The following is a 13230-nucleotide window of genomic DNA, read 5'->3' on the forward strand; positions in this document are numbered from 1 at the left end:
TCTCTCTCTCTCTCTCTCTCTCTCTCTCTCTCTCTCTCTCTCTCTCTCTCTCTCTCTCTCTGTCTCTTTCTTTCTCCTCTCTTCCATTTCCGTCCTCGTAATCAGTGGACGGAACATTGGACGCGATGATGGGCTTAGTCGGTGACTGCGTGCTGTCGTGCAGATGCTGGTATGCGACCGGTGCACCACTCGAGCGCAACGCGAGACTGTAAACGTAGGCCGCGTTCTGCGGCGACGATAGTCGCACGATCGCCAGCCGGCGATAGGATTCGCTCGGTATAATAATTATCCGGATCGTTCGCGGCGAAACGAAATCTCACGGGCGATAAAAATCTTTCTTGACGATTCACGCTATACTCAAAAGAATAGTTTTGCAGTCACAGAGCAAAAATTATTACGAGAAATTTGCTAAGATGGGTAAATGACTGGCACCGCGATATTGCATATGTTTTATGTTTAATCAATATAGATGACACAGAGACAGAGAATTTCTGTCTGGACTATTTCTTAAATTTTGCAAGTTCTCTGTGGTCCATTTAGATCAGATTAAGGCCAGATTAATTAACCCGGGAGTGGGCGCGTATCGATCATTTCCCCGTATTTTTTCGTTTTCTACTTATATCATCTAATCTATTGACATTATTGTATTTTCGTTTTTACGTAAATTTTCTTTGATGTTTTCTCGTATAGTATGGAGAAGAAATAAAAATATTATGATTTTATTTCAAGTTTTCATTTCCTTCATTTTTTAGTCAGAACGTTGTTTAGTCCTCACTTTTTTTTTTTATTAAAATACGTACTAGACAATTGAAATTTCAGTTATCCCCAAAAATGAAAGCCCACGAAGCAGACGAAGAGTTAATCACACGATATAATGATAATAGGCTCTCTACGATTTTATAGCTGAGATTATGGAACACGACTTTTTCTCTGAAAAAAATTCCTGAACGAGCACAAGTGCGTTTCTTGAGTCAGCTCGAGTAGGCGATTCATTTCGTCACGACCTTATTTATCGCACAGTAAATGGCACACGGGGACACACACGAGACGGTCTCTCCATGTACGGCTGATGAAGGCTAAGGATAATGCTCGATATAACTAGGGCAACTCGTATCCATATTCGGCACCGCGGAGGACGATCTCTTAAATGGCCCAAGGATTGCGCGATCTTAAAGGTCACCGGGACTGACCTTACCCTAATTCCGGCGATCGAGAAGTCGAGTCATGAATTACCCCTTTATATTGCGTGTGTTAACACGCTCACAGAAAGTAATCTGTTAAAAAACAGCGATAAATTTTTACTGACATTTTTAATTCCATTTAAATCAATACATCGAGTTTTCGCCATTTCCTGGTTTAAACATTTTTCGTCCTCTTTAATAGCACCCTTTATTAAAGATAAATTATAGCACAGAGAATGGCGCACCGAAATCTCGTAATGCGTTATATGTAACCCTTTTTGAGAACATTGATCGAGGGAAATATTCATGATAATGAACGTTGATTGAAAAATAATTGTCGAAATATACATCAAAGCGAATCATACGAATAACGAATTATGAATATCGAGAATAATGAGAAACGAATGTGTCAATACGTTAATATTTCGACTGTTCTCCTCTCATTTTCCTCTTCTCTTTTGTCGTGAAACAGCGGTATCGTCATGCTACAATATTTCGTATCAAAAAAATATTAAGTGGATTGTAAATGCTTTTTTGTTTAAATGCTGATTATATTTCCTACACTGAGAAAAATGATTTTGCAGTTATAACGAAAGTTGTCTAAATACGAGAAACTAGCTAAGATGGATAGATAACTGGCATACATTGCAATATCGCATATGTTTTGCATTTAATTAATATATATGACAGAATTTCTATTTGAACGATTTGTAAAGTTTAGCAAGAAAATCTCATTTTATTGGCTACGGAATATTTGAAGAAATTCGAAAAAATTTAGAAGGAGAATTTTAAGAACCTAAGATCTTAAATATAAGATCTTAAATATAAGATTAAATATAAGATTAAATATAAGATTAAATATAAGATTAAATATAAGATTCGACCATGAATATCGGCCTAATTATTTCAGAACAGTCTCTCGCTTGAAAAGAATCTCTCTTTGACCCCCGGATATCGAATTTTTAAATGAGCCACTACACAACGACAAAGATGCACGCCGTATATGCCACATGCACCGCGTGTGCATAGATAGACAGGTGCGTGACACGCCTGCCTGGCCTATCGTCGGGTCCGTGCGCTGCAGATTATGCAACGTTGCGTTGGATCGCGAGGATCGTATGGTGGCGGCCTCTTTATACTTGCGTCGTTATTGGCGCGCAAGAGAACCTACGCCCTACGTCTCCCCTACACCGACCAGCATCTCGTATCCCTTTCTCACGTTCACCCCCTTGCTATGCCGTATTTATCTACTGCACTTTGCCGCGGCAGAAGCGGCAGAAGCGGCAAAGTGCAGTAGATAAATACGGCATAGCAAGGGGGTGAACGTGAGAAAGGGATACGAGATGCTGGTTGGTGTAGGGGAGACGTAGGGCATAGGTTCTCTTGCGCGCCAATAACGACGGCAAGTATAAAGAGGCCGCCACCATATGATCCTCGCGATCCAATGCAACGTTGCATAATCTGCAGCGCGCGGACCCGACGATAGGCCAGGCAGGCGTGTCACGCACCTGTCTATCTATGCACACGCGGTGCATGCGGCATATACGGCGTGCATCTTTGTCGTTGTGCAGTGGCTCATTTAAAAATTCGATATCCGGGGGTCAAAGAGAGATTCTTTTCAAGCGAGAGACTGTTCTGAAATAATTAGACCGATATTCATGGTCGAATCTTATATTTAATCTTATATTTAATCTTATATTTAATCTTATTTTTAATGTTATATTTAAGATCTTATATTTAAGATCTTAGGTTCTTAAAATTCTCCTTCTAAATTTTTTCGAATTTCTTCAAATATTCCGTAGCCAATAAAATGAGATTTTCTTGCTAAACTTTACAAATCGTTCAAATAGAAATTCTGTCATATATATTAATTAAATGCAAAACATATGCGATATTGCAATGTATGCCAGTTATCTATCCATCTTAGCTAGTTTCTCGTATTTAGACAACTTTCGTTATAACTGCAAAATCATTTTTCTCAGTGTAGGAAATATAATCAGCATTTAAACAAAAAAGCATTTACAATCCACTTAATATTTTTTTGATACGAAATATTGTAGCATGACGATACCGCTGTTTCACGACAAAAGAGAAGAGGAAAATGAGAGGAGAACAGTCGAAATATTAACGTATTGACACATTCGTTTCTCATTATTCTCGATATTCATAATTCGTTATTCGTATGATTCGCTTTGATGTATATTTCGACAATTATTTTTCAATCAACGTTCATTATCATGAATATTTCCCTCGATCAATGTTCTCAAAAAGGGTTACATATAACGCATTACGAGATTTCGGTGCGCCATTCTCTGTGCTATAATTTATCTTTAATAAAGGGTGCTATTAAAGAGGACGAAAAATGTTTAAACCAGGAAATGGCGAAAACTCGATGTATTGATTTAAATGGAATTAAAATGTCAGTAAAAATTTATCGCTGTTTTTTGACAGATTACTTTCTGTGAGAGTGTTAACACACGCAATATAAAGGGGTAATTCATGACTCGATTTCTCGATCGCCGGAATTAGGGTAAGGTCAGTCCCGGTGACCTTTAAGATCGCGCAATCCTTGGGCCATTTAAGAGATCATCCTCCGCGGCGCCGAATATGGATACGAGTTGCCCTAGTTGTATCGAGCATTATCCTTAGCCTTCGTCAGCCGTACATGGAGAGACCGTCTCGTGTGTGTCCCCGTGTGCCATTTACCGTGCGATAAATAAGGTCGTGACGAAATGAATCGCCTACTCGAGCTGACTCAAGAAACGCACTTGTGCTCGTTCAGGAATTTTTTTCAGAGAAAAAGTCGTGTTCCATAATCTCAGCTATAAAATCGTATAGAGAGCCTATTATCATTATATCGTGTGATTAACTCTTCGTCTGCTTCATGGGCTTTCATTTTTGGGGATAACTGAAATTTCAATTGTTTAGTACGTATTTTAATAAAAAAAAAAGTGAGGACTAAACAACGTTCTAACTAAAAAATGAAGGAAGTGAAAACTTGAAATAAAATCATAATATTTTTATTTCTTCTCCATACTATACGAGAAAACATCAAAGAAAATTTACGTAAAAACGAAAATACAATAATGTCAATAGATTAGATGATATAAGTAGAAAACGAAAAAATACGGGGAAATGATCGATACGCGCCCACTCCTGGGTTAATTAATCTGGCCTTAATCTGATCTAAATGGACCACAGAGAACTTGCAAAATTTAAGAAATAGTCCAGACAGAAATTCTCTGTCTCTGTGTCATCTATATTGATTAAACATAAAACATATGCAATATCGCGGTGCCAGTCATTTACCCATCTTAGCAAATTTCTCGTAATAATTTTTGCTCTGTGACTGCAAAACTATTCTTTTGAATATAGCGTGAATCGGCTGGGCGCGCGCGGCTGGACTAAGCTTACATATACACGCGTGCATGTGTCCACCCGTCTAGGTAATTCGCGAGGCGCGTATCTATTGTATATAACCCTACCAGCGGGCCGAAAGAGGATCGGAGGCGGCTGTGCGTTCTTATCGCCCCGTACAATTTTGTCGGCACTTAAAACGTCATTCCACGAGACTCCACCTTTTCATTAGCCGCTAATCTCCCTTGCTCGCTTGCTCGTTCTCTCTCTCTTTCTCTTTCTCCCCCCTCTTTCTCTCTCTCCCTCTCTCTCTCGTTCTTGGATATTGATGCGTTGTCGATGCCGTCAATGTTAAATACGTAGTATGTACATAGGGTGCAAAAGAACAAAGGAACACTTCTGTTCCCTATCTCGTTCGAGAGTGAATTTTTTTATATACAGAGGCGCGTTGCGCTGTTACCAACCCTTTTGCTTTGTCGATGCACCCTAGGAATGGCATTTCGAGGACAGAGTCGAGCCGTTTTAACAATCGATATTTACATAGAAAGAAGTCACGTACATATACACATGTGAAAAATATGCGAAAGATAGAAAAGGAGAGAGAGAGAGAGAGAGAGAGAACAGAGAGAAGAGAGAGAGACAGAAACGCCTGGGCATCTATGAGCAATGTCCTTCGAGCGACGTGTTATTAATACAATTGGAATACGAAAATACGTTCACGGTATTACCGAAAGCGAGTAAGTCGAATCAGTTGGTCGATTATTTCATTAGTCGCATTAGATCTCGATTTCACACTATATTGTCCCCGTATACTAGTATAGTATAAACTACTATAGTATAGTATAGTATATTAAAACTCAATTGTCACAGTTTTCGCAGTCAATTTCCCGCGAAATATCCATTTGTGTGTGAATCTATTTGCGGAACTTTGCGTTCTCCCCTTCCCCATGCATCTTGTGCCTGCTGTACACTGTCTCGGCGGCAGGAAATTAAAATTTATCTGATTTAATTAATTTTGTCGGCGCGTTATTCTCATTAACCGCGAAATTAAACACGTCGCACGATTGCCTCGGGTTTCTTGCGTTTCCGGTATCTCATCCGTTTCGTTCTCGCACGTGAGGAAAAGGAATACAGAATAATCTGATCACCGGAAACGGTCAGTTCCGCAAGTGAGCCGCGCGAGTCTGCTTGAGTTTAAATTCCAGTTATTTCACGATATTCTCTCTCGCCTATTTCGTTATCGGAGCTTGTCACGGCGATAAAATTCTCCTCAGCATCTGTTTCTCGTATTTTTAGCCGCGTTACTTCTTGTTCATTATTCATCGTCCGTTTCATCTTAAGCTTCCATCTTCGCACATCTCGAGAGAAAAAGAGATAGATAGATATATTTATTCTGGGAAAATTTTTCCCTCAAGCGCGACACAAATACAATTAGTGAGACATGAAAGAACTCCGGCTGTAATTGCAGTGTATGAAATATAAATCGTCGTTCTTATCAGATTCTATCGCCATTAAATTTTACCTTTCGCGTCGAATCGTCCTGCCGCCGCGGAACTTGCGGGGTTCTCTTTCGCGTATGTACTTTTCCCTCTCTATCTATTTTTCCCCGTCCTTTCTCTGTCCCTTTCTGTCTCTCTGTCTCTGTCTCTCTCTCTCCTTCTCTCCACCAATTTATCCCTACTTGTTTTTCGCCATTGTAGTCCCACTCAACCCTTTCCCTTCCGACCCTCTTCCTGCACCCTTGCTATTTCCCGCTTGAATTTTTTTACAACGCATGGACGCGCCGGATTGGTCAGTCGTTTTAGCCGAGTAATCATATGCATGTATTTCGAGCACGTTGCAAGATGGGGTGACTTCTATATCTCCACCTGCATTTTGGAGAGGTGGCGTTACACAGATTGCGTGCGTGTGCTACACATCATTCAACCGAACGTACAATTAAACGAACATTTGAACGAACGCACGAGATAAAAAGAGGGTTAGCAAGCGAGCCGGACGGCAATGGGCCGGCGGAAGGGCGGGCGGGTAGGCCGGCAGACAAGAGAGCGAGCGGGTAGGCTGGCAGACGAGCGAGCGAGAGAGTGAAGGGTTGAAGGGCTGAAAGGACAGACAGATATACAATCTGATCGATACGCTTCTTCCTGATTGCTCTTTTATACCCTTCCTCTCTACCAACTTCATATTGCACCATGAAAAACGAACAAGAGGCCCGGGGCGAGTTCACCGCATATTGACGCGCTCGGAATGTTAAATGACGTATGATATCCCTCTGAATCTCGTGTTCTTAGGCTCTCGCAATCTTAGGGGTTCTCGCAATCTCCGCTCTTCCTCCTCCTCCTTCGGCTCTCCCTCCACGTTTCTCCGCGCGATTCCTATTCTCGCATTTTGATCGCAACGTGTACTGTGCGCGGCATAAGCTGCGGACGGTATCATGCCTCGGCGAGATGAAGACGTGCAACGGCGGCTGGCACCGTGCAATCGCAGATGGTCAATTAGAATCCGCGTTCTCCTTCGCGCATACACGGACGCAGGCACACTCTCATACACCGTCACGCACACATACACGCACCGCCCGATAATCGGGCCTTTACAGCTACTCTTTTTTTCTGAATTTATAATTACGAGGCCTGCGGCCGCGCGTTCCGTAACGATCCACGCCTTCCTTTTACGTCGCGTTCGCTTCATTCCCTTCTCGTCCCTCTCGATCTCTCTCTTTCTCCGTCTTTCCTCGGCCGCGCTCTGCGCGTAAATAATAAATATAATAATAGCGCGAAGTGAAACGTTAGTCGCGAAATGTCTGCTGAGTAACCGTTTCTCTCTTTCACCAATAGTTTGTGCTTAAGAATGCTAAGTTTGTGCGTGAATTTATCGGCGATTCTGATGGAAAGATATAAAGCATCGAGCGCTTATATAAACTGTTACAGAGAGTATATTTGCTTTTGCGGTGGGAATAATGCAATTATCAGCTCCGTTATGCAATCCCGGTTACTTAATTATCGCTTTACGTTAATTTCTGAATATGAAGTTTTAATGACAGGTAGTAACTAACGAGAAAACGATGACGCGCGATGCGACGGCTCGCGTGATTCTCAAATTTTAGGCCAAACGTTAATGGCAACGGAGACACATTGTTTTTACTGGAATTTCATGGCAATCAGCATGATGGATCGCAGATTCGCGCGCAGAAGAACATCAGCGATAAGACTCACACAGTCAACGAAACGGCCAATTACATTAGAGAATTATCGTGAAACGTAACATTATCGCGATTAATTGATTCTGCTGATTATCAGATTGAATTCACGCGTGAATTCTCGCCAAATTTACGCAAATTCTCTCGCGCGTATAATTAACAATTTAACGCTTAAGATCCATCAGACGAAAGATTTACAGATATTTAACTTTATTCTGCACAATATTCTGTTAAATACTTGATAGGAGATCGTCGTTCATCAGGCAAATAAAATCGTCACTCGTAAATGGTGTTGTGACAGCGGCGGAAACTCACGTCATGCAGTATGACGATGAACGCGTGTCGAGTCTTATCACTTACGATCCTCTGCACGTCATAGCCCTAATTTGCGCGGAAAACATTTACTATCTACGAAACGCAACTAACGACACGGAAATCACCTCCACTTCGCGTCGTTTACGTGTGTATGTGTGTGTGTGTGTGTGTGTGTGTGTGTGTGTGTGTGTGTGTGTGTGTGTGTGTGTGTGTGTGTGTGTGTGTGTGTGTGTGTGTGTGTGTGTGTGTGTGTGTGTGTGTGTGTGTGTGTGTGTGTGTGTGTGTGTGTGTGTGTGTGTGTGTGTGCATGCGTGCGAAGTTGTTGTAACTCGTTAAAATTCCATTAAACGGTTCGTGTAGCAAATTACTCAGCTACGCCAATTATGCAATCTCGCCAATTAGCGAATCTCGTCTTCATGTTAACCCGCTTCGGGAAGCGTACGACGAGTGAAAAGCGATCGGGTGAAACTATGTCATGTGCTCAACAATCGTAACTCCCTCAGTGCGAATTACCTGTTGCAATTGTCGCTGAGGGAATTACGATCGTCAAGCACACGACAAATCATTTCACCCGTTTGCTTCTCACCCGTTGTATGCTTCTCGAAGCGGCGTAGCACGTAGACGAGATTCGCTAATTGCATAATTCGCGTGGCTGAGCAATTGCCACACGAAGCGTTAAATGTAGTCTTAACGAGTTTCGACAACTTTGCGGCAACGCACACGCATGTAAACACGTCGCGAAGTGAAGGCGATTTCCGTGTCGTTGCGTTTGGTATTGATTAGAACACGTAGAGCCTGATGCGCCATACCGCGCTAAACGCGACGATCGTTAATGCAACACCGCCTGAGAGCAAATCTTTGATCGCAAACGAGCGCGAGTCCGTCCAATTTCGCGGTTTTGTAAGGAGCGCCTCGTTTATCGCTCGCGGTGAAATCGTACTTACAATCGTCGCGGAGCGTGCGAAAATGCAACCCTTTCAATTGCGATTGCGAAACGAAAACTGGAAAGTAGGCGAAACTAAACTAAACTGCCACATGAGCAAAATCGGGAATTTTACGGAAATTGCGAATGAAAAATCGGGTTAACGCTTCAGCAACATCAAATCGAGCATCCAGCATGAAATTTTCAGAATTGATTGAATCTAATTCGAGTGCCATATTTAAATCAACAAAGATATACAGATATAAATTTTATGATTTTTGTCGATTTGTAACTCTTGACTTTAAATCTCTTGACTTTAAACTCTTGACTAAAAAAAGAGGATGAGGAATCTGGTGATGGTATAAAAGCAATAACCGATAAAAAAAGCAATAAAATTTTTAAAATTTAATTTATGTTTAATTGTTTATTGTATTCCGAAAAAAAATTCCTTTTTGAAAAAATCGATGTGCAGATTTGCAGCACAATATGCTCAAAGGGTTAAAAGAGAACGATGGGCTTGAGATACATGCGATTTGCAACATCATCTCGTGGAAGCAATCATGAGCGTTCAAACGTGGCTGCGCTGGATTGATCGCCGAAAGGTTATCGATAACCGTAACGAGAAATTGGTCCGAACAAAATTCGAAGCTCGGCATGTAAGAGGGTCGCGCGTGATCAAACGGTCGCGATAGCAATCCGGCAAGACAAGGCCGTTTCGCGATCGATGGAGCGCGTCGGGGCCGCGCGGTTACTAATGGAAATTCAGCGCAAGTTGCGCTCGCGTTTCGAGGAGAGTGAATTCTCTCGACAAAATCGAGAGTGGACACGGGCCGGTAAGCGTAGCCGTCATAACTGTACGTCGGCAAAGAACCAGGTCAATCCCGGAACGGCGACGTAGAAACGGCGACGACGGCGGCGGCGGCGGCGGCGGCGGCGGCGGCGGCGGTGGCAGCGGTGAAAGAAATATGCTTGCTCGCTTGTCGCGAGTTCGCGGTGTGTGCATTCGAATGCAAATTCGTACGTGCGTGTGCGTGCAAGTTGTACGTGTGCGAGTTGTAAATACCGTTGATGGAGAAACTCGCCGCACGGTCCACTCTTGATGATGGAATATCACGCGCGATATCACAAATAATATCATTATCGGGAAACGGGTATATAGAACAATATATAAATTGCAAATATTGGCAATAATGTTTCGACATAATTATGTATTGCAATACGGTGTGTAAATAACACCATCAGCGGATTATCACTCGTATTATCGGCTACTCTAGGTTACATTGTAAACTATATTATATTAATATAAACTAAACGATATTCGCTGCTCGTTTTATGGAATATCGGAATTTATGTAAAATTGAATTTTACTATATACAGCGGCAAAAAGGGAGATAGCAGCACGATGAATCTGCGATCCATCATGCTGATTGCCATGAAATTCCAGTAAAAATGTGTCTCCGTTGCCATTAACGTTTGGTCTAAAATTTGAGAATCACGCGAGCCGTCGCATCGCGCGTCATCGTTTTTTCGCGCGAAGAGTCCCGCAACGACGCCAGGGAAAACGCCAAGAGGTTGCACCAATGGATTAATGCGCGATGACGTTTCTTCAGCTCGACTTTCCAGCTTTCGACTTTCAGAGACTTTCCGAGTTTCAGAGACTTCGTTTCATTCGCTTCTTGCTATTTTTTGTAAGCCAAAACCGCGCCGCTTAGAAAACTTTATAACGCGTCGACTTTATCATGAACATCTTGTACTGGCTTTGTACTGGCACGCAATTTCGTTAAAAGGCCGCGCATCGGAAGACACCTAGCCGTGCGTTAACTACAGCTTGTCGTATAAAAACTTTGGAATTGATGGATATCGTCGAAAATAACTCATGCTCGATCTTGATCAAACGCAATGACGGTTGCGTAAACGTCTTCAATCGCGCGCGAGAAAATTAATTTTGTCGGAGTTGCCGTAAATTTATTGTTCGGTATCTAATGGTGCCGAAAAGTACGTTTTAGAAATCGGAAAACAGGGAATAGAAAACGAAAGACACATTGAGCGAAGACTAAGATAATAATAATAGTAATATATAAATATAAGATCTCGAGAGGAAGAGAGGAGCTCAGACAAGACCTTCCGGAAACGACCTTCCCTTCCCCGTCGTCGTGGCCGTATTTAATCCGTACTATTAAGCGCGCCTAAATACTGGTAAATCATAATGTAACCCCAACTTGACCACCCCATTGCCGGTACTCGAATAATAACACTTTCCGCGTGGACGGCCCATAATTACACTGAATAGCGATACAGAGAAACAAAGATGACCATCGCGAGTAAAAGGGATCGGAGAAGGGATGGTGTTGAGACACCGAGAGGAAGCAATCGGGGAAAAACAAGCGACAGGCGCTACTAATTGGCAGCCTGCAGATGGCAATTAAGATTAATAACAAGCTAGGAATCATTTCTTTCTCTCTTGGCCGGTCGATATTCCTCCGCGTAAATGCGCTTATACGTGTATCACGACAAACGCGTAAGATACAATCCGCGGATCAATCTCCTTTTTCTATTTATACTGTTTGCTTCTATTTTCTGCGCCGTTTATTTTTACGTCTCGCGCAAATTCTATTTTTCCGCTCGCTCTGTTGTGTATCGAACCGTGGGACATCGGCGGACGCGATTGTCGCGACGTCTTCATCCTGCGGACGCGATAATTGCGATTGCAGAATCGTCGACTGCCCGCCGCCGCAATTCTTGTTCTCAACGGTGTGTGATTTCGCGCGAAAAGGTCAACATTCGAGCGTGTTACTTATCGGCAGGCCCACGTCGAAACGCGACGAACCGGTCGCTTTCGCTTTCGAATTCACTCTCACTCCGCTCGCCTTGAGAGAGCGCAGCAGCCTTCTCGCCTCGCTTGACGATCGCGGACTATTCCTGACTTTTTTTAATTCGCCTCTAAATGGAGACATCGTAGCCTCATTGTCTCCTTCTTTGGTTGTCTGTCGATGTTCGACCCGTTCTCTCCGGCGCCGAGAAGTCGAATGTCCCGACAAGGCCACGCCGTGGAGACGTGGATCCTCTGAATTAATTGGATGCGCACGGTTCACCGATTTCACGGCTCAGTTTCGCGCGTGATGAAGGATTGAAGGGAATTGGGTCGCGTCGAGATGGTGCCGAGACGAGCAATGACATTATTAATTATCGAAAATAAAATACGACTCTTACTCTCAATGTAATATTTTTCGGTCCCCTCGTTACGCGTATCAGCACGGCAATAATGTAAGGCCACGATATATACACAATGTTGATCATGTGCATCGATACTGCATCGTAGCATGTGCTACGATGTCTCCATCATCCAACGATTTCTAATCAGCTAACAATCCCGAACACTCGCGCGTTGGTGACAGACGATTCCGACCTAGAAGCTCGCACTCATTTTGCTTCGTGCCTAAACGATTCCACTCATATCGCCGCGATAGAACAGGCATCGTGTGCGCGTATTAGTTTACGAATAAATGCATTCGCGGAATGCAACTTACCTGTACGTCACGAAAGTAATGTCATTCTTTAAATAGATTAAATTATTATATAAATGGTTATTATATAAATTATACTTATATAATATATCGTATTTGCATTTTCCGGTATTACGTGTGCATTTTGTATAATTTAAATTTATTATGTAAGAGGGAGAGACAGGGAGAGAAACCAGAGAGCGAAAGACAGACGGAGATAGAGAGAGAGAGGGGGGAGAAAGAAAGAAAGAGAGAAGGAGAGAAGGAAGGCAATGCAAATGCGAAAACGGGCGTTTCCCGACGCGAAATCGAGGTGAAGGCAGAGAACAGGTTGTCACCTTCGGTGCCTTTCGCAAACCTGCTGCGTAACCAGCGCGCTTTCGGGGAAATGACGAGCGTGTGAGCTTGCGTAAGGAGTCACGACGGTGATTTTGTAAGATATTAATGGCCACGCGTCGCATCCATGCCGCCTCGACTCCTCGGATGCTGCCGCGCGGATCCATTCGCGGGATGGAAAGCGTGGGCTCGTAAAGGCACACTGATATATTTTGTAGACCTACGCACCTTCGCGCGAACGACATTCCTTTCGAGATGGAGTCGCCTCCGGAGCGCTCCGTTGCGAACACCGCCCGGGACAAGTTGATGCCCACATGCACATACATGCGTGCAGCTTTAGCTTGGCCGGGATAAGAAGAAAGAGAGAGGGCTGAAAAAGAGAGATAGAGGGTGGGAAAGAGAGAGAGAGAGAGAGAGAGAGAG

General features: G+C 43.1%; 1 protein-coding gene across 5 annotated transcripts in view; it reads right to left on the reverse strand.

Moving 5' to 3' along the window:
- The window catches only part of LOC116849387, a 242217-nt gene that overhangs the window by 92904 nt on the left and 136083 nt on the right, over window positions 1-13230 (reverse strand). The window lies entirely within an intron of this gene.

This window comes from Odontomachus brunneus, unplaced genomic scaffold, assembly GCF_010583005.1.
Source record: "Odontomachus brunneus isolate Ranch 3 - 2012 unplaced genomic scaffold, Obru_v1 Obru_scaffold_114, whole genome shotgun sequence".
Classification (NCBI taxonomy): Eukaryota; Metazoa; Arthropoda; class Insecta; order Hymenoptera; family Formicidae; genus Odontomachus; species Odontomachus brunneus.